This window comes from Schistocerca americana, chromosome 4 (genome assembly GCF_021461395.2).
Source record: "Schistocerca americana isolate TAMUIC-IGC-003095 chromosome 4, iqSchAmer2.1, whole genome shotgun sequence".
Lineage (NCBI taxonomy): Eukaryota > Metazoa > Arthropoda > Insecta > Orthoptera > Acrididae > Schistocerca > Schistocerca americana.
In genome coordinates, this window is record NC_060122.1 from 96,376,200 (window position 1) to 96,404,151 (window position 27,952).

A 27,952-nucleotide genomic window follows, 5' to 3' on the forward strand; every position below is an offset into this window, starting at 1 on the left:
ACTGAACGGTTAATTCAGTACGTAATGGGAGATGAAAATCTAATAGTCATGGGGGACACGAACATTGTTGTAGGGGAAGGAGTGGAAGAGAGGGTTACGGGAGAATATGGACACGTTACTAGGAGTGGGAGAGGAGAGAGACTAATTGAGTTCTCTTATAAATTTCAATTAGTAATAGCGAATACTCTGTTCAAGAATCACAACAGCAGAAGATATAGTTGGAAAAGGCCGGGTGGTACAGGAAGATTTCAGTTAGACCACATCATGGTCCGACAGAGATTCCGAAATCAGATACTGCATTGTAAGGCGTGCCCAGGAGCAGATGTAGACTCAGATCACAATGTAGTAGTGATGAAGAGTAGGCTGAAGTTTAAGAGATTAGTTAGAAAGAATCGATACACAAAAAAAGTGTGTTACGGAAGTACTAAGGAAAGAAGAGATAGCCGGCCGGAGTGGCCGAGCGTTTCTAGGCGCAACAGTCTGGAACTGCGAGACCGCTAGGTCGCAGGTTCGAATCCTGCCTCGGCCATGGATGTGTATGATGTCCTTAGGTTAGTTAGGTTTAAGTAGTTCTAAGTTCTAGGGGACTGATGACCTCAGAAGTTAAGTCCCATAGTGCTCAGAGCCATTTGAACCATTTGAAAGAAGACATATGCTTGAAGTTCTCTGACGCTACAGATACTGCAATAAGGAGTAGCTCATATGTCATTACTTTTGAAGAGGAATGGACATCTCTACAAAGGGTAATCACAGAAATTGGAAAGAAAAACATAGGTACAAACAACGTAACTGCGAAGAAACCATGGGTAACAATAAATACTTCAGCTGATGGGTAACAGAAGGAAATAAAAAAAAAATGCTGTGGAAATTCAGCAATACAGAAATACAAATCATGCACGAATCCCCATTGCACTCTTAATGTTACCGTCCTTGCTTTTAATGTTACCAAATGTTATTTTGACTTTTCTGTATGCTGAGTCAGTCGTTCCGACAGTTATTTCGCATTTTTCATGCAGCTATTCGGCCTTAGCTTTCTTGCTGTTGCTGTTTATTTCATTCCTAAACGACTTATATTTCTTTATGCCTCAATGTTGCGGAACATTTTCGTGCGTCATTTTTTCGTCGATCAGCTGAAGTATTTCTTCTGTTACCCAAGGTTTCTTCGCAGTTACCTTTCTTGCAGCTATGTTTCTCGTTTCAACTCTGTGACTGCCCTTTTCCGAGATGTCCATAGGTTCCCAATTGAACTGCCTACTGAGCTATTCATTGTCGCAGTGTAGATAGCTTCAGAGAACTTCAAGCGTACCTCTTCATTCCTTAGTATTTCCGTATCCCACTTCTTTGCACATTGATTGTTCCTTACTAGTCTCTTAAACTTTAACCTGTTCTTTTTATCATTACCAAATTGTGATGTGAGTGTACATCTGCTCCTGGGTAAGCGTTACAATCCAATAACTGATTTCGGAACCTCTGCTTGACAATTATGTAATCTAACTGAAATCTTCCTGTATCTCCCGGCATTTTCCAAGCATATCTCTTCCTCTTGAAGAGAGTATTAACTATAACCATCAGAAATTTACAGCAGAACTCAATTAATCTTTCTCCTGTGTCATTCCTACTACCAAGACCATGTTTACCGTAACGCCTTCTTCCACTCCTTCCACTAGAACTGCATTCCAATCCCCCAAGACTATTAGATTTCCATCTACGTACTGAATTAGTCTACCCGTTTATTATCCTCATATACTTTCCCCACCTCTTCATCTTGGTTCGCGACGTCGGTATGTGTACCTGAACTATTGCTGTCAGTGTTGGTTTGCCGTCAGTTCTGACGAGAACAGCCTGTCACTGAACTGTTTACAGTAACTCACCCTGTGCTCCTCCTGCCTATTCATAACGATTGCTACTCCCGTTAAACCATTTTTTCCTGCTGTTGATACTACCCCGTACTCAGCTGACTAGAAATTCCTGTCTTCCTTCCATTTCACTCCACTAACTCGAACTGTATCTAGATCGAGCCTTAGTATTTCCCTTCCAGATTTTCTAGCTCCCCTACCACGCTCAAACTTTTGACATTCCACGTCCTGACTCGTAGAAAGTTATCCTTTCGTTGATTATTCAATCTTTTTCTCATGCTCATGCCGGAAGTCTTCAGCCGCCATTTCTGATGAATCTTTTTTCAAAATTTAGGCAGTGGCGAAGTTCGAACTGGGAACCGAGGACGTTTTGATTATTAACCAAAGATACTACTCCTAGACCTCAGGTGCTAGCTAATGAATACAGTTTTGGAAAAGAGTGTACATCTTTTAAGCTGTTAACAGAAAAATATCCGATATGGGTAAAATTTTACACATACGTTTCAGACATGTTTACCAACAAACAACGACAAAGTCGCACCACTCGTTTTCCGACAACAAGCGAAATTACAAAACTATCATTACATTTTGACTACACTTAATAGTAAAACAAACAGAAGGTCTACGTGTTTAGTAGTTTTGGTATGGAGGCGGTAACCTTATTTTTATTAGGTGACGTGTAGACGAGTTGTGGCTGACGTTGGAGCAACGCACCTATCTATGCAAACAATATAAGGAAGTTCTTTAAGAGATAATGTCTACTGCACAGTAGGTAGGAAGCAAACCAGTAAACCACAAGCAGAGAAACATTGATCAAAACGAGTTCGGTAACAAGTGAAGCTTACACCAGTTACATGTCTCTAATGATCTTGCTGTCGACGAGACGTTAAATTCTACTCTTGTCCTGCAATTACTACCGTAATAAAATTCTATCGCAAGATTTCTCCCTAAACTTTCACAAATGTCATTTGTAAAAGTTTGCTATCGGCAGTACAAAAGTAAGGTCCCACAGCTTGTTGCTTACACTGAGTCTGATACAGATGTTAAGAAACAGTAAACCACAAGGAAAAACCAAGAAATTCTAGTTCCGTGCTACTGCAGGCGATAAGCGACATGGTAACCGGTGCTGGTGGTTTCGAGAAGCCGGTGAAGTCGCTGATACTCAACAGGACACCACTGCCTGGCGAAGACTCTATTAGGATTCTGTGTCGACTGTTAAGTAATTTAGCTCCAGATTCCAAACAGTCTAGCATACGTCAAGTAAGCAGTAAATTGTTCCCTGCGAATGGAAAAGTGTACAGATGACATTCATCTAGAACGGGGATTGTCAACTTGTTAATACCAGCTGATCGTATTGTCAACACCTGAACATTTAGTGGACAGCACCATTTTTTGAAAGTGCTGAATAGGGCAAATAAGAAAAAAAAATGTTTTGCAAATAACATTTTTAGAAAATATCTGTGTAGTAATTTAGTGAAATAATCATATTTCATGTTTTGAAAGCACTAGTTAATTTAAAATGAAGGAAAAAAGAGCGATATACAAAGGCTTCTAATGTCATGCGGAAGAGGTAATTTATATGCACAAGTCGGTACTATTGCTTTCTACGTCATTATTTTGCTCAAACCGAAACGAATACTTTAACTTTAGCTGTGTCTTCGTCGTAACTTTTCAAATATAATAATAATAATGGTGATTAAAAGTTACAAGTAATATGTAGCCGGGAGCGAAATAACTATCTCCTGTGTTTTGTGTTCGTTATTTTAGTGTGAGCTGTAGAGAATTTTGAGACAACAAGTGAATAAGTGAAATAACGAAACACGCAGTTTCGTTGCTACGTGAACGCATCAGTTTACGTAATTTTGAAGAAAAATTAGAAATCAAGATGCTTGGAAGGCCGACTTCTACCTTAACAATTTCACAAACAGTTAAAATGAAAAGTTGTTGGCTTGGCTTGGCTCTGAGCACTATGGGACTTAACAGCTGTGGTCATCAGTCCCCTAGAACTTAGAACTACTTAAACCTAACTAACCTAAGGACATCACACACATCCATGCCCGAGGCAGGATTCGAACCTGCGACCGTAGCAGTCGCTCGGTTCCGGACTGCGTGAAAAGTTGTCAATTTAGCAGAAATTTAAGTCTGAACTGTACACCAAACATGGACGCCTGTGTAGTTGTGTTTTGGAAAACGGCTTATTTTGTTTTCCTCGTATATCTTTTGGAGAGCTTTCGTGGACTAAACACGGAGTCTGTGGCATTCAACACTCCTATGACAAAATTGGGAAACACAAATTTTCTTCGATCCTGGTGAATAACATTTTGAATCTGGCAAGTCAAGGAAATGTAAATATATAGGGAACATATACACAGCTACAGGAAAGGGATATTGACTCAACTTATGCACAACATCAGCTGGCAGCACTTGAGCATGAAATTACAAACATGAATCAATGAATCATGAATAGGTACCCAATTGCCGGCCGTTGTGGCCGTGCGGTTCTAGGCGCTTCAGTCCGAAGCCGCGCCCCTGCTACGGTCGCAGCTTCGAATCCTGCCTCTGGCATGGATGTGTGTGATGTCCTTAGGTTAGTTAGGTTTAAGTAGTTCTAAGTCTAGGGGACTGATGACCTCAGATGTTAAGTCCCATAGTGCTTAGAACCATTTGAACCATTTTGGAGAAAAATATAAGTAATGCGCTGATCTCCGTTGTTAACGTTTTTCTTTGGCGAACAAAGTGTAACATCATCTTTCTTGGTCACGGGCCGTCATTGTCTGACAATAAATAAATGAAATATAGATCCTTAATGCCCAAAATTTGAGTTAAAATAACAACATTCTGTTTGAACACTCTTTCCAGACAGTAGGTGTGGAATGAATAGTTAATATGTTTGCGGTTTCATTTTCTGGGAAAACATGAATACGCAAAATGCAAAACGCCCTGTCCTTTTTGTGGGGCGCAGAATTCCTGCTCCTGGGAAAACCCAGCTTAAACGATCCCGTGACGAAACGCGCCGCTCTTCGTTGGATCTTCTCTATCTCTTTTATTACGGCGTAGTCCTGCCTGGCAAGAGCCCCGAGTGATGAGCAGTACTCAAGAATCTTTTGAAGAAGTGTTTTATAAACGGTGGGGATGAGTTACATTTCCTTGATAGTCTTCCTACGACTCTTAGTCTAGCACCTGCGTTTGCTACGATTTGTTTTATGTGGTGATTCCTCTTGAGGTCCCTCCGAATGGTCACTCCAATGCATTTTACAGTAGCTACTGTTTCCAGCAGTTCGCCGTCAATGGACTGCATCTTCTATCTATGCGCAATATGTTGCATCTATTGACGTTCTGCCTGAACTCCAACAACACGCTGCTGTCTTGTGGCATTGTTACCCTCCCATAGACAATTGCGCCGTCTGCCAATAGCATCATGGAGCATCAGCGTTATCCGATACATCATTTACGCAAATGTTGTTGTACACAGTAGAGGTTCTATCACCCTTCCTTGGGGTACTCCTGAAATTATTTTGACATCTGTCGACTGCGTTCCGTTAAGAAGGACTTGCTGATTTCTAGACTGAAGCGCGAAAGAAACTGGTATAGGCATGCGTATTCAAATACGGATTTACGTAAACAGGCAGCATACAGCGCTGTGGCCGGTAACGCCTATCTAACGCCTACCTGACGCAGTTGTTAGGTCTGTTACTGTTACCACGGCCAGAATGGCAGGTTATCAAGATTTAAGTGAGTTTTAACGTGGTGGGTGTTACAGTCGGCGTACGAGCGACGGGACACAGCATATCCGAGGTAGCGTTGAAGTGGAGATTTTTCCGAACGACCATTTCACGAGTGTACCGTGAATATCAGGAATTCGGTAAAACATCAAATCTCCGACATCGCTGCGGCGGGGAAAGATCCTGCAAGAACGTGACCAACGACTACTGAAGAGAATCGTTCAACGTGACAAAATTGCAACCCTGCCGCAAACTGCTGCAGATTTAATTGCTGGGGCATCAACAAGTGTCAACGAAACATCATCGATATGGCATTTCGGAGCCGAAGGCCCACTCGTGTACCCTTCATGACTGCACGACACAAAGCTTTACGCCTCGCCTGGGCCCGTCAACACTGACATTGGACTGTTGATGACCGAACACATGTTGCCTGGTCGGAAGTGTCTCGTTTCAAATTGTATCGAGCGGATGGACGTGTACGGGTATGGAGACAACCTTATGAATGCATGGACCCTGTATGTCAGCAGGGGATTATTCAAGCTGGTGGAGGATCTGTAATGGCGTGGGGCGTGTGCAGCTGGAATGGTATGGGACTCCTGAGACGTCTAGATATACCTCTGTCAGGTGACACGTACGTAAGCATCCTGTCTGGTCACCTGCATCCATTCATGTCCATTGTGCATTCCGACTTGGGCAATTCCAGGAGGACAATGTGACACTTAACACGTCCAGAATTGCTACGGAGTGGCTCCAGCAACACTCTTCTGAGTTTAAACACTTCCGCTGGCCACCAAACTCTCCAGCATGAACATTATTGAGCATATGTGGGATGCCTTGCAACGTGCTGTTCAGAAGAGATCTCCACCACCTCGCACTCTTACGGATTTATGGACAACCCTGCAAGATTCGTGGTGTCAGTTTCCTCCAGCACTAGTTCAGACATTAGTTGTGTCCAAGCCACGTCGTGTTGCGGCACTTCTTCGTGCTCGCGGCGGCCTTACACGATATTAGGCAGTTGTTTCTGTTTCTTTGACTCTTCAGTGTATACTCAAAGTCCAGAGTCCAATCACAATTCTGGTCCTATACACGGCAAACTCATGTTTTGTTCATTAAACGAGACTGCGGAAATACATCGAATGCCTTCCTGATCTTATGGAGCACAGCAACAACATGGGTGCCGCTGGCTCCGGGTCTCTGTGAGTTTCGCAGGATCTCTGTTTGCGGAATCCGTGTTGCTGCCGATAAGGTGTTGGTACGATGGTTGAAAGGAGGAACCTTATTACGTTTTTCAGGGGTGAAACACTCCTGAAAACCGAATTCAGTATTTCGGCTTTCTCTGTATCACCTTCCGTTTAGGGACCAGTATGCTCACAGGGCGACTTGTTGGATGATATCGTTGATATCGATTCCGTCAATGAGTTAATGTAAGACCAAAATTTCATAATCAGATCGGTGAGTAAAACTGTATCTTCAAATTCGTCACACCAATATTCAAGAAAAGAAATAGGAGTAACCCATTGAAATACAGACAAATATCACTGACCTCAATTTGCAGTAGGATTTTGGAGCATATACTGTACTCGAACATTATGAATCACCTTGAAGAAAATGACTTATTGATACATAACCAACACGGATTCAGAAAATATCGTTCTTGTGCAACACAGCTAGCTCTTTGTTCCCATGAAGTAATGAGTGCTGTCGACAAGGGATCTCAGATCGATTCCATATTCCTAGATTTCCAGAAGGCTTTTGATACCGTTCCTCACAAGCGACTATTAATGGAATTGCGTGCATATGGAGTATCGACTCAGTTGTGTGACTGGATACGCGATTTCCTCTCAGAAAGGTCACAGTTCGTTGTAATAGACGGTAAATCATCGAGTAGAACAGAAGTGATATCTGGCGTTCCGCAAGGTAGTGTCATAGGCCCTTTGCTGTTCCTCATTTACATAAATGATCTAAGTGATAATCTGAGCAGCCGCCTTAGATTGTTTGCAGATGATGCTGTAATTTACCGTCTAGTGAAATCATCAGGTGATCAATTCCAATTGCAAAATGATCTAGAGAGAATTTCTGTATGGTGCGAAAAGTGGCAGTTGGTACTAAACAAAAATAAATGCGAGGTCATCCACATGGGTACTAAAATAAAACCGATAAATTTTGGGTATACGATAAATCGCACAAATCTAAGGGCTGTCAATTCAACTAAATACCTAGGAATTAGAATTACGAGCAACTTACATTGGAAGACCACATAGACAATATTGGGGGGAAGGCGAAACAAAGACTGCGCTTTGTTGGCAGAACACTTAGAAGATGTGACAAACCCACTAAAGAGACAGCCCACATTAGAATTGTTCGTCCTCTGCTGGAATATTGCTGCGCGGTATGGGATCCTTACCAGGTAAGATTGACGCAGGACATCGAAAAAGTGCAAAGAAGGGCAGCTCGTTTCGTGTTATCGCGCAATAGGAGTGAGAGTGTCACTGACATGATACGCGAGTTGGGTTGGTAGTCACTGAAACAAAGGCGGTTTTCTTTGGGGCGAGGTCTATTTACGAAATTTCAATCACCAAATTTCTCTTCCGAATGCGAAAATATTTTGTTAACACCCACCTACGTAGGGAGAAACGATCATCATAATAAAATAAGAGAAATCCGAGCTCGAACGAAAAGATGTAGTTGTTCCTTTTTCCCACGCGCCATTCGAGAGTGGAAAGGTAGAGAAGTAGTATGAAAATGGTTCGATGAACCCTCTGCCAGGCACTTAAGTGTGAACTGCAGACTAACCATGTAGATGTAGGTAGATGTAGATGTTCGTTGAATGCTTCTCACTCATTTTCGCTTCGTTCCGCATTTAATTGTCAACCATACTTTGTATTCACCTAAATCTGCGATGAAACTCTCTTTGCTTTCTTAGCAGCGTTCTAACGCAGCTACTTAACCTCAGTGGGTCTTCTACATCCCTTAAAACTATGCTTGGACGTAGTGGTCTAAGGCAGGAGTCTTCAAACGCTTTAGCCTAACGACCACACTGGCTCTTCCCCTACGTTCCAAAGGCCAAGACATAGTCATAGTCTCTCTATGTTTTCTTAAGGCCTGATACCCTGGTATTCCTCGGACTTCTCGGTTCAGTCCAAAAGTTTGTCACGCTTACCACTGCTGCTGGCTGTCTTTATGAGCTGACGCTGAGCGACACTGCAGAACTCATTTCACAATGAACTGCTTATTGTTTGACCTTCAGCTGTAGCTTTAATTTCATTTTGTATACATTGCTGCAAATAATTACCACTCGTGAAAGTCGTTGCAACGTGCTTCTAAGAAACGTTGTTACTTCCGTGCGTCATTTGAAAGGTTCCTTCTGTTTAGTTATGCACCTTTATCTTTTTGTATCTCTCTTCCTCTGTTTCCTTCTGTCTATGCTAGAGCGTGCCGGATGTGTGCATGGCCAAGCCGCCTCATTGACACGTGCTTGCCCGCCTGATACATTGCTCGGAAGGACTGAATTTAAGGGGCCGGCCCGACGTTTAGTTAAATGATCTGATGATTATTATGTTAATATTGCGCAACGGATAACGCGGGGGAGGGCTCAAACAACCAAGTGGGCAAGTCAGTAAAGGCCACGCTCTATCATGATCTATATGGACACCACTTTGTTGGTAACATTGCTCTCTACACAGGACTGGGGTTTGTAAAGATCATTAAATTCATGACATTGCTCTCGACACAGGACTGGGGTTTGTAATGACTACTAAATCTATGGTATACAGTTTATAGGTCTTTCATTGTCTAGATCTCAGAAGTTTTACGAACTTTATATGACATTTATTATCTATATTCTCCAAAACTTTACAAATTTAATAATTGCAGCAAACAAAGTCAAGTCAAATATCTTCTAGTTTTGTCTCGCACTGAAGGTGCTAACAGGCACCTCGTTTCTACTTAATCACTGGGAAAGAAGATGGGACTACGTTGCTGCCCTTGTGGTCCGTCTGCTGGCACAGTGATCGAAATTCGCAGCCAAGATTGCTACGAGGACCGAATAACAAAAATTCTCTATGGTGGAAAAACGGGGGAACAAAGCAGACACAAACATCTCCCATATTCACAAAAGAAAGCAAATTCTTAAAAAATAAAACATCCTGTGAAATACGGCACACGCAAATAATCAATTAACAGCACACATAAGCATCCTCACCTTAACTAATTTCCAAGAACGAACTGGTAGCTCGCTGGTAGTGCAATTCGGCGCCTCATGGGTGACCGATACCAACAGCTAATTCCTTTGTACTCAGCCCTCTGTTCGTTCTTGCTTTCCATACTATACAACCATTCACATGCTCAACCTACTCTTTATCAAAGTAGTTAGGACGTGCTGCTTGCAAATGGGGGTTAAAACGGAGCCGTGAACAAAATTTATGAGATGACCTAGAAAAATTTTACGCCACACGCAAAGAACCTTAAGTATGTCACACACGCATCTCCTACCAGGTTTCACACGGAACCGTCATCCAAAGTACTCATCAGCCGTTACGACCACGTGTTAACTAGGTGGGGTGAGGCCGCAGGTTACTTTAACATTGCAAAAAAAAAAAAAAAAAAAAAATAAAAAAATAAAAAAAAAAAATTGCTGCTTCTAAAAGTGAAACTATACAATTTTTTTAGAGCTATTGCTGCTCTCGTGTGCTGAAGGCACCAAGTGATTGCAGCACTACAAAGGGATAACGCGAGCCCCCATGCTCGCCTCTGAAAAAGAAACCCTAACTGAAAACTTAAACTGTAAAGGCAAAATTTCTAAAAAAAAAATGAATGAATGGCCGTAACGGCACACTACCTATTTAAACCCAAAGCGGATTAGTAACAGTGTAAAACATGATACCTCATACCACGATGAAATTGGCGGCCGGCAGGTGTGGCCGAGCGGTTCTAGGCGCTTCAGTCTGGAACCGCGACCGCTACGGTCGCAGGTTCGAATCCTTCCTCAGGCATGGATGTGTGTGATGTCCTTAGGTTAGTTAGGTTTAAGTAGTTCTAAGTTCTAGGGGACTGATGACCTCAGATCTTAAGCCCCATAGTGCTCAGAGCCATTTGAACCATTTTTTTTTTTTTAAATTGGTGGCAAAGACGGAGATTGCCCTCGATTCCGTCCGCTCAGTTCAGCCGCTACCCCAAGAGTGACTATCATGGCGGCTGTCAACGGCCGTTCCCTTACATGGAGGGGAGGGGGACCTGTTACCATCCCCGGACTACCCCCCCTGGCAAACAGGTGCATCATCTCTGTCTTTACTCCAGGCTTAGGGTGGCACTAACCGACCTACAGAGTGACCACATCTCTGCCTTGGCACTACCAGCAGACGAACTCTTAATACAAGCTCCAAAGTTAATCAACCCAGGCAACGTAGTGGGATTAGAGAAAGGAAGTGCTTTTATGTAATTATGAATTGAATTAAATAAACAGGTAGTCCACTTCTTCACTCGAGATATCACACGATTTAAACTAAAAATATGTTGAGCTATATTCAATACAATGCAACAAAAAACTTATTGTAATGAGATGGAACAAACTGCTCCCTCTCACATTAACATTACAGCAAAGGCGCCGACTTTCTACAATTTTCGTGGATGCATATCAATGATGGAAAGTGGTGTATGTTTTTAGGTTAGTATCGATTTTTAGAAAATTACTACCTTTTATTTAAATTTTTTTATTAACGCTGGCAATGTCATAAATGACTGTGGTGTGATAAAGTAAAATGTACCAGTACTTTAAGGATAAGTTGGGGCTTCCCTAGTTCAGACAGTAATACGACTGACTTAAAGGAAAGAGAAACAGGTTCAAACCCGAGTCCAAATGTTCTTCGATGGACCCATAGGCCATACGTTTCCGAGGTAGACTCACTCTGAAGCGAGTACGAGGGGCTATCTTGGGACCAAAGCGACGCACTGCCCACACAGTCCTCTGTGACAGGCATGCCCCGCAAGGGCTGCGGCACTAGTATTTACTGCACTTACAGGGAAAAGTTATGTACTCAATATTCTCAACATATGCAGTCGTAATATTAGTTGATTGTTTCTGTATTAAAGTGCGAATCTGCTTTTCAACTTTTAATTTAGTAATAAAATACCAGTTACATGTGCAATTACCAAGTATTATTTACTTTAAACAATTTATATACTCAAGGACTGCAAGAGGCAATTATACGATCAACATGTTAATAAAATAAAATACCACATTCACACAAAATAAAATGAAAAAATCTTCATAAATGCAGATTATCTTAGTTGTATCGCAGAAAGAACCACGCAACGATTTTGTTGTGAACAGGAACTACACAATTGCCAAATTTATGTACCAAATAATGATAATAACCATGACACGTTAGCTTTCGATATAAAACACATTCCTTGTTACGTCATTTGCACTTACGAATGTGCTTGCAATTTAGGTAATTTCAAAAATTTTAGTCATTTCTTATTGAACATGAAAATTGCCGAATCATTCAATCTTTTTTGTGTCACTGTTGATCGCAAAAACGTTTTCAGTCGCTGAAATGCTGAAAATGACCGCTCAGAGGTACATAAAGTAACAGATACACTATAGTTAAAAACATGTGTAGAAACGTTACAAATTTTTGTGAGCATTTCAAGCACGGGACCACTATTTTCTCTACTTAACATATCTATAATTTTTGACAAGCTAGCCACTTCGTCTTTCTTCGTTCTGCACACATCTAGAAACATTATGTAATGTCAGTTTGTCTTTATCTAAGTCTGCAGCATAGAAATGCAGAATTTGATCAGCACCAATCTGACTGATAACAAAAGCTTTAAGTCGCGAAATAAGTTCCAAAACCTACATTCGAAATCTATGATTTTGTGGATGCACTGCTATATCAATTATTTCAAAAAAAAAATATTTCTCTGTACATTTCCTCCGTCGTTTGATATCAATTACGATCACTGCCTTCATCGAAGCGTTTTGGCAGCTTCCTTTTTCTAGGAAAAAACCGGTTCATCAATAAAATAAACACGACTGATTGTATTGTATATACTTTGTATGATTTATTTGGACTGTAAATTTTACACTGTATAGTGTTACTACACTTAATGAGCATGACTCGTTCCTGAATCTTAGTCGTAATGCGGAACCCTTCCTTCTGTAGGAATCCACGTAGAATATGTCAATGCATTCCATTCCGAAAAAAACTGGTACTCAAACAGATTTATAATACAGTATCGTATGTTTTTTTTTTACAGTCCAGTACATCCTGTTGTAAAAGGAACTTGTCTGTCGAAAAGAGACATAGCATTACTGTTAATTAAATTCGTAGTGTGCGTAGTCACTGCATTATGACCATCTTTAAGGAATTCGTTTTCGTTTTAGCAACAAATTAGAATTGGAATTAATAAACGGATCCTAAGTGGGAAAGGGTTACCAAGTGTCGGCGAAGATAAGATCTTGCAACATTGTTGCACGGAGAGTGCAACATCGTGACGGAAGCCCGAACAATGGTACCAGGGCGACTTTTTAGGGGTCAAACAGAAATTAATAACGTGCGACTAACCAGACGTAATTAAATAAATAAAATCTAATTATTACATGTATGCACTTATCCGATTTTTGGCAAAATAATAGAATAAACCTTTTGACGGTTGCAGCGATGCTAGCGCACCAAGCGGCTGGACAATAGTGACAGATGCTTAGCATCAGGTAAGCCGAGAAACAGCTTGGGGCTGATTTAGAGCATCAGTGTTGGCACAAACTGGAAAATATATTTAAAGTTATATCCCGTTTCCCATTAATTTGAACATGTAATAATAGAATCTCAGAGCAATATAACAGGTGCGGTTCACCGTAGCAGAGGTTTAATGCTATCGTGCTCTTAGACAAGAAATGAATTTCAACCTGACTTGTTTACATTTCAAGGAAACAGATTACTACTATATCCGCGTGTCCACCCCATATTTCCTCATGCACTGTGCCGATGGTAGTTTGTTTCACAATTTTCTTTGCTGATTTTAGATTCATTTTAACATTAACATGGAGATTAACTGCTGCTTCGTCTTCTAAACGTCCTTCTGGCCTTGTGTCTGCTTCGATGCCTTAAGTGAACAAATTTCAGTTTATTCTGCTTCCCAGTTATCAACATGTGTGTGTCTTGAAGATTCTGTTTCCCATCTGGGACTTTACTACTTCTGCAAGTCCACCTGTGACGCTTTTAGCCTGTGTCCATTTCTTAAATTACATCCAGCACAAGTTACCTCATAAGTAGCAAGAAACGCAATTCCTGTTCATTTTCGGCTATATACCATCGCTAAATACTCAGTATTGTGCTAATTTTTCTGTTCCGAATAAATATCAACAGCCCTTTACTTTTCTGGCTCCTCAGTTGGGGAGGGAATATGAAAGATTTTTTTTTGCGGAAAAAATCAGGACATGTATATTGTACCGCAAAACACTTTTACATCACCAGCATGCACAAGAGATTTTAATAAACTCCTCGTTTATATTCGCATAATGTAGTCTAATGCGATCCAGAACGCTTCCTTGCTTTCATGAACATTCTTACAACCTGTGAATTTTGACAATTTCTTGGCAATATATACATGGCTATCTTAATTATTTACAAAAAGAGTTACATATTTCCTTACTCAATCCAGTATGTAGAGCCGCGCGGTGTTGGCTGCGTGATTTGAGGCGCCATGTAACGGATTGCGTGGCCCCTCCCGCCAGAGGTTCGATTCCTCCGTCGCGCATGGGAGTGTGTGTTGTTCTTAGCCTAAGTTACTTTAGTAATGTGCAAGTCTAGGGACCGATGACCTCAGCAGTTTGTTCCCTTAGGAATTTACACACACACACACACACACACACACACACACACACGAGCGCGCGCGCACGCACACACACGCATTCTAGTATGTATACAAAATAATGCGCAGGTGTGTTTAGTTTTCTTTTTGAATGAGACTGAAATACAAAACCTGAAGTTAATGACTGAGATGCTTTTATGCATTCAAGAAACGGCCAGCCATTCATAAACTAGTAACATCATGATGTTGCCTGTCTCGTTAAGAGTCAAAGTTCTGATGACATTAAGAGTGCATAAAATGCTAAACATTTTCTCGCAAGCTTAAAAGTGTGAGTACGCTAAATTGAGTAGTTTTTTATTCCTCTCAGCATTCTATGGAAATCGAAAAAATGATATTTTTGACACCTGCTGCAATTTATAGTGTCATAATATGCTTGAAATACGACCGCGTTTTTATTCTGAATGTGCTTCGAGCACTTCATTTACACAACACACAATCGTTTGGCAGTTTTTGTAAAGGCCAGCCGCTTGGCGGCACTACAGGAGCGGACCTGTAGAATAACAATGGGAGCTTCCTGAGTCAACAATGAGTGAGCGCAAGAATAATGTATTGCAACTGGACTTTTTGACAGTGTTGCCAACTTAGTTGTTTTCCAGCTAGATCTAGTTTTTTTGCAAGACATCCTGTTAGAAAATTTAAGTTATGGTTGCTAGTAGGAAATTTAGTCTTTTAAAAATATTGTCTGATTGAATTCTAGTCTTTTTAATATTACACTCTTCGAAAAATTTATTTTGCTCTTTCTTAAAGTACAGTGTTGCATTTCAGTATCTTCGACTTGCACTTAACAGGTTATAGAAAAAATTACTTTCCTGTAACTGGTTATACTATAAAATCTGTTAGGACACATAAGTTTAATTACTACTGGTACTCCACAATGTAAATAACGAGAAATACATAACTACGAAACCTTTGTACTTTATTTTGTAATATTTAAAGCTATAAGCACGTTATTAAAATTTCAGGAACAAAATGTTAAAATATTTTAAGAATTTAAAACAATGAAAACGTGATTCAAGTAATTTCAATAATGCATGATATGGTATAATATTTCCATTATAATTCCTGTAGTCCCATTGTCCAGGACCGAGTAATTGAACCAAACGAAAATTCACGAATGCTGCTTGTTATTATTTAAATTATTCAGTTATTGCTGAGTTCGTGTTAGCAGTAGCCGTGTTTGCGCTTCTCGTTGTGGTGACTGATTATAGTTCTGTTAAACCCCAATCTACCCAAGAGTTTAGGGAGGAGTGGTTAAAAAAATCCGAAATTTGTGCAATGGGTATCACAAGCAAACGCATTCCGTGAAGTGTGGCACTGTACTGTAATATTTCGGTTTGCGGTTATAGAAAATCACGCAACAAGAAAATAAAAACACGTTGATGATGCTATGTATAGTATTTTAATTGATGAATTAAATGATATTAGTGTAACTAAACTTCCAGGAATAACTATAATTTATAACAGTAAGACACCTCACAAGACTGTGTCGACAAATGTAAAGCTGAATCTATCGTATCAGCTATAAAAAAGGCGTTGAAAGAAGTTAATTTAAATTTAAAGACATTGCAGGGAATAGGAACACATTATGCTAGTGTGATGGTCGCTGTTAATAACGGAGTGTGTGTAATATTTAAAAGGGAGGTTCTACATTTGATAATTAAGGGTGTGATTGTTATACCATTCAGTTCGAAACCCCTGCAGCAACTATAGAATGCTTCCAAGAAATTGTATTTTTTGATTAGGGAAAGTTGCAATTGGTTTTCTCGATCTTCTTCATGACAGCTCATTTACCTCCAGATTTTCGCAGTCCTAAATGATTGGGAGGAACCACTGAAAATCCCCCAGGCTTGTGACCCGAGATGGTTATCTACTGAACCTGCGGTATGCAGAATAATTGAGCAATGGCTCGACTTAAAAAATTATTTTGAAATTGTTAGGCTAAGTGAAAAAAGCTACACAGCTGAAATGCTCTATTCGATGTTCAGTGACGAACTTAATTTAGCATATTCGCTAATACTATCCCATCCTTTGAGTTAATGGTGTGGATCCATGCAAATTATTAGATGAATTAATAGTTCTTATATCTATTCTTAAGAAATTTGTCGTTCCCACTTACCCAGTTAGGCAAAAATATTTTGACAATGATTTCGAAAATCACCTAGATCCAAACCCGTATTTTTTATACTCCTTTGAAAAAAATTTCGTAAGTTAGAAACAAAATAACCGAAGAAGAAGAATAAAATGATACAGAAATGTGTGTAAAATTTGGTTACTTGTCAAACAATTACAGCAAAGATCGCCTGATAACACCGAAGTACTCCGAAAATTATCTCCGCCTGCAGTTTTAAAGCTCTTGTAGTGATAAAAGAACCCTTAATTACCCTTTAGAATGCTCTCAATTGGATAATGATAAAATTGCAAGAACTGAATCACAGTGGCAAAAATTGACCGTCGTCCAGTGGGATAAAGTTAACAATTCTGTAGATTTCTGGTGTGAGATTTTCAATTACACCAGCCCCCCCCCCCCCCCCCCCCCCCAAGAACCATGGACCTTGCCGTTGGTGGGGAGGCTTGCGTGCCTCAGCGATACAGATAGCCGTACCGTAGGTGCAACCACAACAGAGGGGTATCTGTTGAGAGGAGAGACAAACGTGTGGTTCCTGAAGAGGGGCAGCAGCCTTTTCAGTAGTTGCAGGGGCAACAGTATGGATGATTGACTGATCTTGCCTTGTAACACTAACCAAAACCGCCTTGCTGTGCTGGTACTACGAACGGCTGAAAGCAAGGGGAAACTACAGCCGTAATTTTTCCCGAGGGCATGCAGGTTTACTGTATGATTAAATGATGATGGCGTCCTCTTGGATAAAATATTCCGGAGGTAAAATAGTCCACCATTCGGATCTCCGGGCGGGGACTACTCAGGAGGACGTCGTTATCAGGAAAAAGAAAACTGGCGCTTACTGGTCGGAGCGTGGAATGTCAGATCCCTTAATCGAGCAGGTAGGTTAGAAAATTTAAAAAAGGGAAATGGATAGGTTAAACTTGAATATAGTAGGAATTAGTGAAGTTCGCTGGCAGGAGGAACAAGACTTTTGGTCAGGCGAATACAGGGTTATAAATACAAAATGAAACAGGGGTAATGCAGGAGTCGGTTTAATAATGAATAAAAAATTAAGAGTGCGGGTAAGCTATTACAAACAGCATAGTGAACGTATTATCGTGGCCAAGATAGAAACGAAGCCCACACCTACTACAGTAGTACAAGTTTACATGCTAACTACCTCTGCAGATGACGAAGAAATTGAGGAAATGTATGATGAAATAAAAGAAATTATTCAGATAGTGGAGAGATACAAAAATTTAATAGTCATGGGTGACTGGAACTCGGTAGTAGGAAAAGGGAGAGAAGGAAACGTAGTAGGTGAATATGGATTGGAGCTAAGAAGAAATGAAAGAGGAAGCCGCCTGAGAGAATTTTGTACAGAGCACAACTTAATCATAGCTAACACTTGGTTCAAGAATCATAAAAGAAGGTTGTATACATGGAAGAAGCCGGGAGATACTGACAGGTTTCAGATAGATTACATAATGGTAAGACAGAGATTTAGGAACCAGGTTTTAAATTGTAAGACATTTCCAGGGGCAGATGTGGACTCTGACCACAATCTATTGGTCATGAACTGTAGATTAAAACTGAATACACTGCAGAAAGGTGGGAATTTAAGGAGATGGGACCTGGATAAACAGAAAGAACCAGAGGTTGTACAGAGTTTCAGGGAGAACATAAGAAAACAATTGACAGGAATGGGGGAAAGAAATACAGCAGAAGAACAATGGGTAGCTTTGAAAGATGAAGTAGTGAAGGCAGCAGAGGATCTAGTAGGTAAAGAGACGAGGGCTAGTAGAAATCCTTGGGTAACAGAAGAAATATTGAATTTAATTGATGAAAGAAGAAAATATAAAAATGTAGTAAATGAAGCAGGCAAAAAGGAATATAAACGTCTCAAAAATGTGATCGACAGGAAGTCCAAAATGGCTAAGCAGGAATGGGTAGAGGACAAATGTAAGGATGTAGAGGCTAATCTCACGAGGGGTAAGATAGATACTGCCTACAGGAAAATTAAAGAGACCTTTGGAGAAAAGAGAACCACTTGTACGAATATCAAGAGCTTAGATGGAAACCCAGTTCTAAACAAAGAAGGGAAAGCAGAAAGGTGGAAGGAGTATATAGAGAGTCTATACAAGGGCAATGTACTTGAGGACAATATTATGGAAATGGAAGAGGAAGTAGATGAAAATGAAATGGGAGATTTGATACTGCGCGAAGAGTTTGAAAGAGCACTGAAAGACCTAAGTCGAAACAAGGCCCTGGGAGTAGACAACATTCCATTAGAACTACTGACAGCCTTGGCAGAGCCAGTCCTGACAAAACTCTACCATCTGGTGAGCCAGGAGTATGAGACAGGCGAAATACCCTCAGACTTCAAGAAGAATATAATAATTCCAATCCCAAAGAAAGCAGGTGCTGACAGACTGAAAGGTGGCTACACTGTGCCACTGCGCCAGAGATTGCGCCAAAGAGTACTATTAAGCCGCCTCCACAGTGCTTGTTGGGAGTTCGTAGCAGTCAGTGCGTGTTATGAGATCGTGGCAGTCAGTGGTTGCCGAGAGTTCATGGCAGTCAGTGCTTGTTAAGAGATCGGAGAGGACAGGGTGTGTTAAGAGTTCGTGCCGAGATGTCCTAGTGGGCACTGCTTGTCGTGAAGTCGGAGTAAGATGTTGTAGTAAAGAGTGTTGTTCCATGTTTTATGCAGTTATTTGATGGGAGAGATAGCAGATGTTATTGCAATGAGTGCATTTCGTCGATATATATGAAGGTAAAAAAATAAAAAAAAAAAAATTAGAAAAACTATAATTACACAAGAAAACCAGAATTCACTCTAATACAAGAACACAAGCCAGATGCTTTGTTGACTGAACCTGTAGTGACGCATTATTTCAGACACACAAATAATAAAAGAACATTGTAGTTTTTACCTTCATATATATTGACGAAATGCACTCATTACAATAACATCTGCTATCTCTCCCATCAAATAACTGCATAAAACATGGAACAACACTCTTTACTACAACATCTTACTCCGACTTCACGACAAGCAGTGCCCACTAGGACATCTCGGCACGAACTCTTAACACACCCTGTCCTCTCCGATCTCTTAACAAGCACTGACTGCCATGAACTCTCGGCAACCACTGACTGCCACGATCTCATAACACGCACTGACTGCTACGAACTCCCAACAAGCACTGTGGAGGCGGCTTAATAGTACTCTTTGGCGCAATCTCTGGCGCAGTGGCACAGTGTAGCCACCTTTCAAGACCTGAAAATTACCGAACTATCAGTTTAATAAGTCACAGCTGCAAAATACTAACGCGAATTCTGTACAGACGAATGGAAAAACTGGCAGAAGCCAACCTCGGGGAAGATCAGTTTGGATTCCGTAGAAATATTGGAACACGTGAGGCCATACTGATCCTACAACTTATCTTAGAAGCTAGATTAAGGAAAGGCAAACCTACGTTTCTAGCAATTGTAGACTTAGAGAAAGCTTTTGACAATGTTGACTGGAATACTCTCTGTCAAATTCTGAAGGTAGCAGGGGTAAAAAACAGGGAGCGAAAGGCTATTTACAATTTGTACAGAAAGCAGATGGCAGTTATAAGAGTCGAGGGACATGAAAGGGAAGCAGTGGTTGGGAAGGGAGTGAGACAGGGTTGTAGCCTATCCCCGCTGTTATTCAATCCGTATATTGAGGAAGCAGTGAAGGAAACGAAGGAAATGTTCGGAGTAGGTATTAAAATCCATGGAGAAGATACAAAAACTTTGAGGTTCGCCGATGACATTGTAATTGTGTCAGACACAGCAAAGGACTTGAAAGAGCAGTGGAACGGAATGGACAGTGTCTTGAAAGGAGGGTATAAGATGAACATCAACAAAATCAAAACGAGGATAATGGAATGTAGTCGAATTAAGTCGGGTGATGCTGAGGGAATTAGCTTAGGGAATGAGACACTTAAAGTAGTAAAGGAGTTTTGCTATTTGGGGAGCAAAATAACTGATGATGGTCGAAGTAGAGAAGATATAAAATGTAGACTGGCAATGGCAAGGAAATCGTTTCTGAAGAAGAGAAATTTGGTAACATCGAGTATAGATTTAAGTGTCAGGAAGTCGTTTCTGAAAGTATTTGTATGGAGCGTAGCCATGTATGTAAGTGATACATGGACGATAACTAGTTTGGGCAAGAAGAGAATAGAAGCTTTCAAAATGTGGTGCTACAGAAGAATGCTGAAGATTAGATGGGTAGATCATATAACTAATGAGGAGGCATTGAATAGGATTGGGGAGAAGAGAAGTTTGTGGCACAACTTGACTAGAAGAAGGGATCGGTTGGTAGGACATGTTCTGAGACATCAAGAGATCACCAATTTAGTATTGGAGGGCAGCGTGGAGGGTAAAAATCGTAGAGGGAGACCAATAGATGAGTACATTAAACAGATTCAGAAGGATGTAGGTTGCAGAAGGTACTGGGAGATGAAGAAGCTTGCACAGGATAGAATAGCATGGAGAGCTGCATCAAACCAGTCTCAGGACTGAAGACCACAACAACAACAACAACGGTGGTTATTGTGACGAATTAACGCTGTTATATTAAAAAGAAAGAAACGTCTACAGACAGAGTTATAGAAAAGGGAAGGGAACCATTGGTTGAAGCCTGTGCCAGGTAACTCAACTAAAACCTATTGTAGCTATCGCCGGTCCGAAATGTATGAAAAAATTAATAATTTGAAGAAGCATTTGGAAACGCAAAATATGAACTAATTTCTCAAAATAAGCGACTGACATTTTCTCCAGTAGCGACGGAAACACGAAATTCTTGTGTCAGCTTTGCATGTAGCTGAACACAGCTCAGTTTCCCATCTCGACCACTTGACTAATGTGTGTAAAAAATGTTTTAAGGATTAGAAATCGACAAATGACATGAAATTACAGAGAACCAAATGCACAGAGCTAGCATATTCGATCAACTCATTTCAAAAAGGAACTCTTAAGTGACATAGGTTATCAAAAATATACTTTATTATTAGATGAACCAACAGATGTAAGCATCACGAAACACCTCGGGATTGTCCTAAGATATTTTGGTTTAAAACAAAAAGAAGTAGGGTCTGCGTTTTAGCTTTGCAGTCGCTGGCTAGTTCTTATGCCGTTGGAATGGTATTAGCACAGATACAGTGATTAAAAGTTCATGTCCTCAAACTACAAAATTTAATTGTGATAGCAACCGATAATGCAGCTGCCATGACTGGTTCCGGTCACAGCGTGTATGCATTTCTGAAAATGTAACATAAATTTCCACATCTTACTTTGATACCTTGTGTCTGTCACTCGGTACAGTTGAAATCTACACCTGGTTTTCGTACTCGTCAAAGCGCCAAATTGAGTATACAAATATTTTTGAGATAATTACTTGCAGTGATGCCCCGTTAAAGAAATTATAGATGTGAGACAAACAATCGCTGACTATGAAACCAGCTATAGCAAGAATTTTATCACAACTGCATTTTATGACTACTAAAGATCGATCTTACACAGTTGAGATGCTTTATAATAACTCAGACGAACAGAATAGACTCTATAGGTACTTTTTGAAAACTAATCTTGGTGAGGTACAATAGGGAGTGAAAAAGCAAACCCTGAAAACTGTTAAATTCTTTGGTGGCTTTGCTACGTTTAGTCTGCCAAAGAATTCTCTTGTCGACGTCAGAAACAGCCGACTAAGATCACATAGATCTCAAAATTAGCGACCACGTCAATACCGTCCCCTATCTCGAGTACCTTTCTGAGTCACATGTGCAGAAACTTCCAGTAGATCACAATGTTAGTATTGCAAGAATAAAAGAACGGTGTACTGATTTTAATGTGAATTTAGGAGAAGAAATCCAAAAACGACCTTCATTAATTGATCCTTAAAAGGAAATGAGATACTCTTGACGATAAAATTGACAAAATCTTGCAGCAGTGGCAAACTGTTCACTTCACTGACGAATCCGCTAAACGTGGGTGCTGTTCGCTCTTGTACTAAAGCAGCCCGATACAAAAGTGCAGTTGGATTAAACACCTTACATGATATACGTGATTTCGCTATCGCTGTTCTATCTCCTTGCCACATTCTAATGCCGAAGTGGGTAGTATATTTTGCTCCATGAACATTGTAAAAAAAGAAAAAAAAGAAAAAAAAAAGAAAAAACGTCGGAACCGACTCTTTGCACTAACTGTAAATTCTCTTCTTCTCATCAGAAACCAACTCAGTATTAAAAACATGAGTTGCTCGCCTTATGATCTCTCAGAAGATGTTATTAACCAAGTCGGTAAACGAAGACCAACAGAAACTGGAGAGGCTTCAACTTCTTCTCTATTAACGGAATTTTTGATCCTAGAGACTTCTTACATGATTTTGAAATTTAGGTAAAAACACGTAGCTAATAGGTAATTATATTTTCTTTTGTGTAGGCGCAATGTATACACCGTGACATTTTTATGGAAAGCCCAGTCAGTGTACGCATCATTACGAAAAGCTTTTACTTTGGGACAAAAAATTTGCTGTCCCATACATTGTTTGGCGGCATTTCACTTTTTATATGGACCAGCCTGTTTTTTCCCGATTTCTGATAAAAAAGTTGGAGTTATGAGTGCATTATCTGGGCTTTCAATGTAATACGCTTAAAATGTCACAGTGTATATATTTTTTTTATTAACAATCTCAAATACATAATAACAACTAGAAAATTTTAATAGCTAAAAATATACATTTTATAATCTCATTTCAGACCAAAAGCCTGAAACACGAATAATTTGCAATTTCGGTTGGGTGGGACATTTAAGAGTATCGTTCGTGAACTTAATTTTTTTTCAGATTTTTGTAACTGTGTGTTAGAAGTAATTTTGTTGTTAAAAATAATAACAAACTTTCAGTACCATATATCAATAAAATTAATGTGTTTTTTACTCTTCCACACCAAATTTTTAAAGTGTCACTAGAATAAAAGCAAAAGCGGATAATTAAAAAATATCTTGCAGTACGTTATTGTCTGGCAATAACCAAGAGCTGAAAACAAATTTAATTGAATGAGATTTTCACTCTGCAGCGGAGTGTGCGCTGATATGAAACTTCCTGACACAGTAAAACTGTGTGCCGGACCGAGACTCGAACTCGGGGCCTTTGCCTTTCGCGGGCAAAGGTCCCAAGTTCGAGTCTCGGTCCGGCACACAGTTTTAATCTGTCAGGAAGTTACAAATTTAATTTCCTGCCCCCGACATTATCTTATCCCTGAAGAAAGTTTAGCGATATCTAGTGGATTTTTAATCAACGTTATTTTATATATCTAGCGGAATTTTTAACACCTGCTAGCGACTAAATTTTATGCAACGGCAGCACTGGTGACAACAATAGCGGCGCGACGCGCATTGTGTCTGAGCTTGTACTTTATAGGAGAACACCTTACACAGTGTTCATTTCTGGTGGCCAAAGGGACCGATTCAGGCCAGAAGGTGGTTTATGGAATGGTTATTAAAGGCTGAAAAAATAATACTATACGTTCAAAATTAGTTGCGACTTTCGACGTATGGCTCACCGGAGGGGACATGAAGCCGTGGCAGAGGTGACAACAATGGCGAGCCGGCAGCGTTGCCAACCCCAGAAGATAAAATTATGGCATTTTGTATTGAAAATTATCGTTTTTCATCTAAAATTATCGTATATTGGTAATCTTAAAAAAACAAAAACAATAATGCTGATAATATGACGTACACAATATTTGTTTTCAATCGCGAATGGCAAAGTCTTCTCATCTTTTAAATTATTTTTCCATAAAACCTCCTAATTACGAACCAAAACGTCTCTAATCGCGATGCTAAGTACTAAAAATACGTTCAGAACCAGATAAACTCGGAAATGTCCAAAACATCACAGATTTTATACAAGGAAAATTCGCTAACCCCGATCGAAAAGCAGCACTGTGCACTTAATATAATTAAAAATAATAATATAATTAAACTCACCCTAATAAGCATCATTGTCGAATTCCACATCGGCGAAATCGGCGCCACTATCCTGATGAGATTCCTTCCTCTTAGCATAAATGTTCGACGTGTTCATTGATGCAATCATTGCACTGGTTGGTTCGAACAGCACACAATTCTTCACACGCTGGGAAGTGAGCATTACTGCGCTGACTGTACCCGAATGTAACTTATTTCTCAATGGTGTCTTCACTAGATTCATTTTTGAAAAGACCCGCTCACAATCAGCACTAGCATGTGGTAAAACTAATATATCTAGCACAAATATTCCTATTTGGAGGAACTCTTGGTTACCATGAAGGTCCCTAGCGTTCTTTATGAATACCCAAAATTCGTCCACCGCTTTAGACCGTAGATTTTCGGGAAATTCTGCATGTGGCAATGCTCTCCACTGATCATCAATCATTTCCATAAGCCTTTTGTCTTTTGGAGAAATCCTCTGAACCCACTTTATAAGTGGAACAAGCGTTGATGACCTTGCAGCACTTTTTGACAATGCTATTTCTGGTGTTAACCAACTCAACATTTTTAGAACAGAATTGTTGAAATCATACCTCTTTTTTATCTCACAACAAGATACTGTAAGAAACTGTTGCACTCTGTAGTAGATATCAGTCACTTTAGATTTTTGTGAGATGTTTTCAGATTGGCTCATGAAATCCATCACACCTACACCTAAATACATTTGCGTATAAGGCACAAGTTGGGCTGAGTTTGCTGGATCTGTGTCTGTCAAATCAGTTTTATTGATATAATCAGGAGACATATAGCAGAGAAGGATTTCTTTGTACGTTTTGCACATTCTATCATGCAAAGCGCAAATTACTAATTTCTCGCTTTGAAAATATTGATTCAGAGACACAAATTTCAGTAGAATCCACTCGAGAAATAAAAAAATACACGTACAAAGTTGTCCCTGAATGCCTTTGCTAACTGTTCAGTTGCATACAGTCTTTCTTCTTCCCACTTGCAAGTGAAAAATAATTGCAATGCATTACATTGTTCTAGAATACGTGAAACAACAGTTAACAAAGATAACCATCTTGTTTGAGACGGATGCAGTATCTTGTGAGGTTCGACATTACAAAACTGTTGGAATTCCACAAACTTGGCTATTCTTTTTGAATTATGCTTAAAGAATGAAAATGTATCCCTTGCTGTGTCTTCACATAGTCTTGGTAATTGTTTGCAAGCCTCACTTGCACATAGGTGCAATGAATGACATGCACATTTCTGTATAAAAGTACCAGGAAAATCTCTAATTATTCGACTAGCAACAGAATTATCTTTCCCCATCATTGTGTTGCACCCATCCGAAGCAAATCCTACTAAATTTTCAGGAGGAATATTATGTACTGACAAGGCTTTACGTACGAAATGGTACAAACGATTAGCAGTGGCACCTTCATGAGCGGCCTCTGCATTTTTCTCGTCAAACAGCTGTAACAACTGCCAAAATTTAGTATGTATTTTGGAGCTATCTTCATCAAAATACCGCACACAAATACACAAATTTTTCGTAGCGGAAATGTCGGTAGATTCATCAATTATGAAACTGAACTTTTGTGTCCGTAAAACTTCATTCAGTTCATCCAAATGACATTTACCTATGACATTCTTTATCAACCCTGTGGCTTTTGTTCTACCCAACCGCAAGTTCTCAACTATTTTAGAATCGGGAAAGGCACTTTTAATTACATCTGTTAAGTGATTGGCTGTATTAATAGAGATGTTATGTTCTGCCAAAAATCCACATAGCAATATTCCAGCCCTCTTGCCCTGCTTATCAAATGTATCAGACGATTTTTTGTAGAGGCCCGAGACATTTTACGGCACTTAAGTGTTTTTTCCCTTTAGCGTGATTTTTCACTACAGTCAACTCAGTACTGAATTCACATCTACAAACTTTACACCGAGCTTTATATGCATCATCACTAACAGGTTGTAGCCAATCCTTGAAAGATAAATCAGTCAACCATTCCTTTCTGAACTTTTGTTTCAAACGTTTTAATTTCAACTCACCACGCAGCCTCAATTTCTTCTGTGGGGTCCGCGGAGAATCTACATCAATTTATCACTTTCCATTATTTAGATCTGAATACACTACTACAGAATTTATTTAAAGAACACCACACTTTAATTTCCCTTAAGAACAAAAAATTAATATTCTTTTAAGAGCACAAAGACAACTACCCGTTCATTCAAGTCCCAATTTCACCAGCAACTGGTGCCTAATAGCCCATATTGTTGTGAAACAATATTTGTTAGGCGGTAAGGGTATTACCCGGAAGCGAATATACACTGTCAAGAGTCGTTGGACTGTTGCGGGGAGTGGACGAGAGAAAAAGAGGAAATTGCTTATATTGAATGGAGTATGGACTTAAATATATGAAAACAGATTATTAACGTATGAAACTACTACAAGTATCAATTTATTTTCATCTTAAATCTTCACAAAAATTATCGCAGATTCCGCAGTTATCAGCAATGTACTATCGTATATCGTGTTCACGTTGTAATTATCGTATATCGCGATAATTTATCGTATGGTTGGCAACGCTGCGAGCCGGGTTTCCCTACCGCGTCGCCAGCAGGTCGGTTGGTAAAGCCCCCTTGTTGCCGTGTCGTGGATAAACGCGCGTTAGATCCATCTACATTCATTAGCTCTCACTGTTAAGTAGTACTTACTTGCGGTCAAGTGTTCTCCAGTCTCAAGTATTGTGAACAAGTGTTTTGTGTTGGCTTTGTACTCATGATAAAACAGAGCAATAAAAGTCGTCGCCCGAGAACACGTTAGCCGTTTGTGAAGACAATGTTATGCTGCAAAATACTCCTCAGAATTCGTCAACAGTAATGGGCAGTGCGCATACCAGTACGTTGTGATGGATAAAGCTCTGACACTGCAGTGGAGGAAAGAGGATATTTTGCTCTGGGTACAAAGAAGTATTCCATTGGATAAGGTTGAACTTAGCATACGTACTGAAGCACCAAAGAAACTGTTATTCAAATACAGAGATATGTAAACAGGCAGAATACGGCGCTGCGGTCGGCAACGCATATAAAAGACAAGTGTGTAGCGCAGTTGTTATATCGGCTACTGCTGCTACAATGGCAGGTTACCAAGATTTAAGTGAGTTTGAACCAGGCGTTAGAGTCGGCGCACGAACGATGGGACACAGCATCTCCGAGATAGCGATGAAATGAGGATTTTCCCTTACTTATTTCATGAGTGTACCGTGAATATCAGCAATCCGGCACAACATAAAATCTGCGACATCGCTGCGGCCGGAAAAAGTTCCTGCAAGAACGTGACCAACGACGACTGAGGAGAATCGTTCAAAGTGACAGAAGTGCAA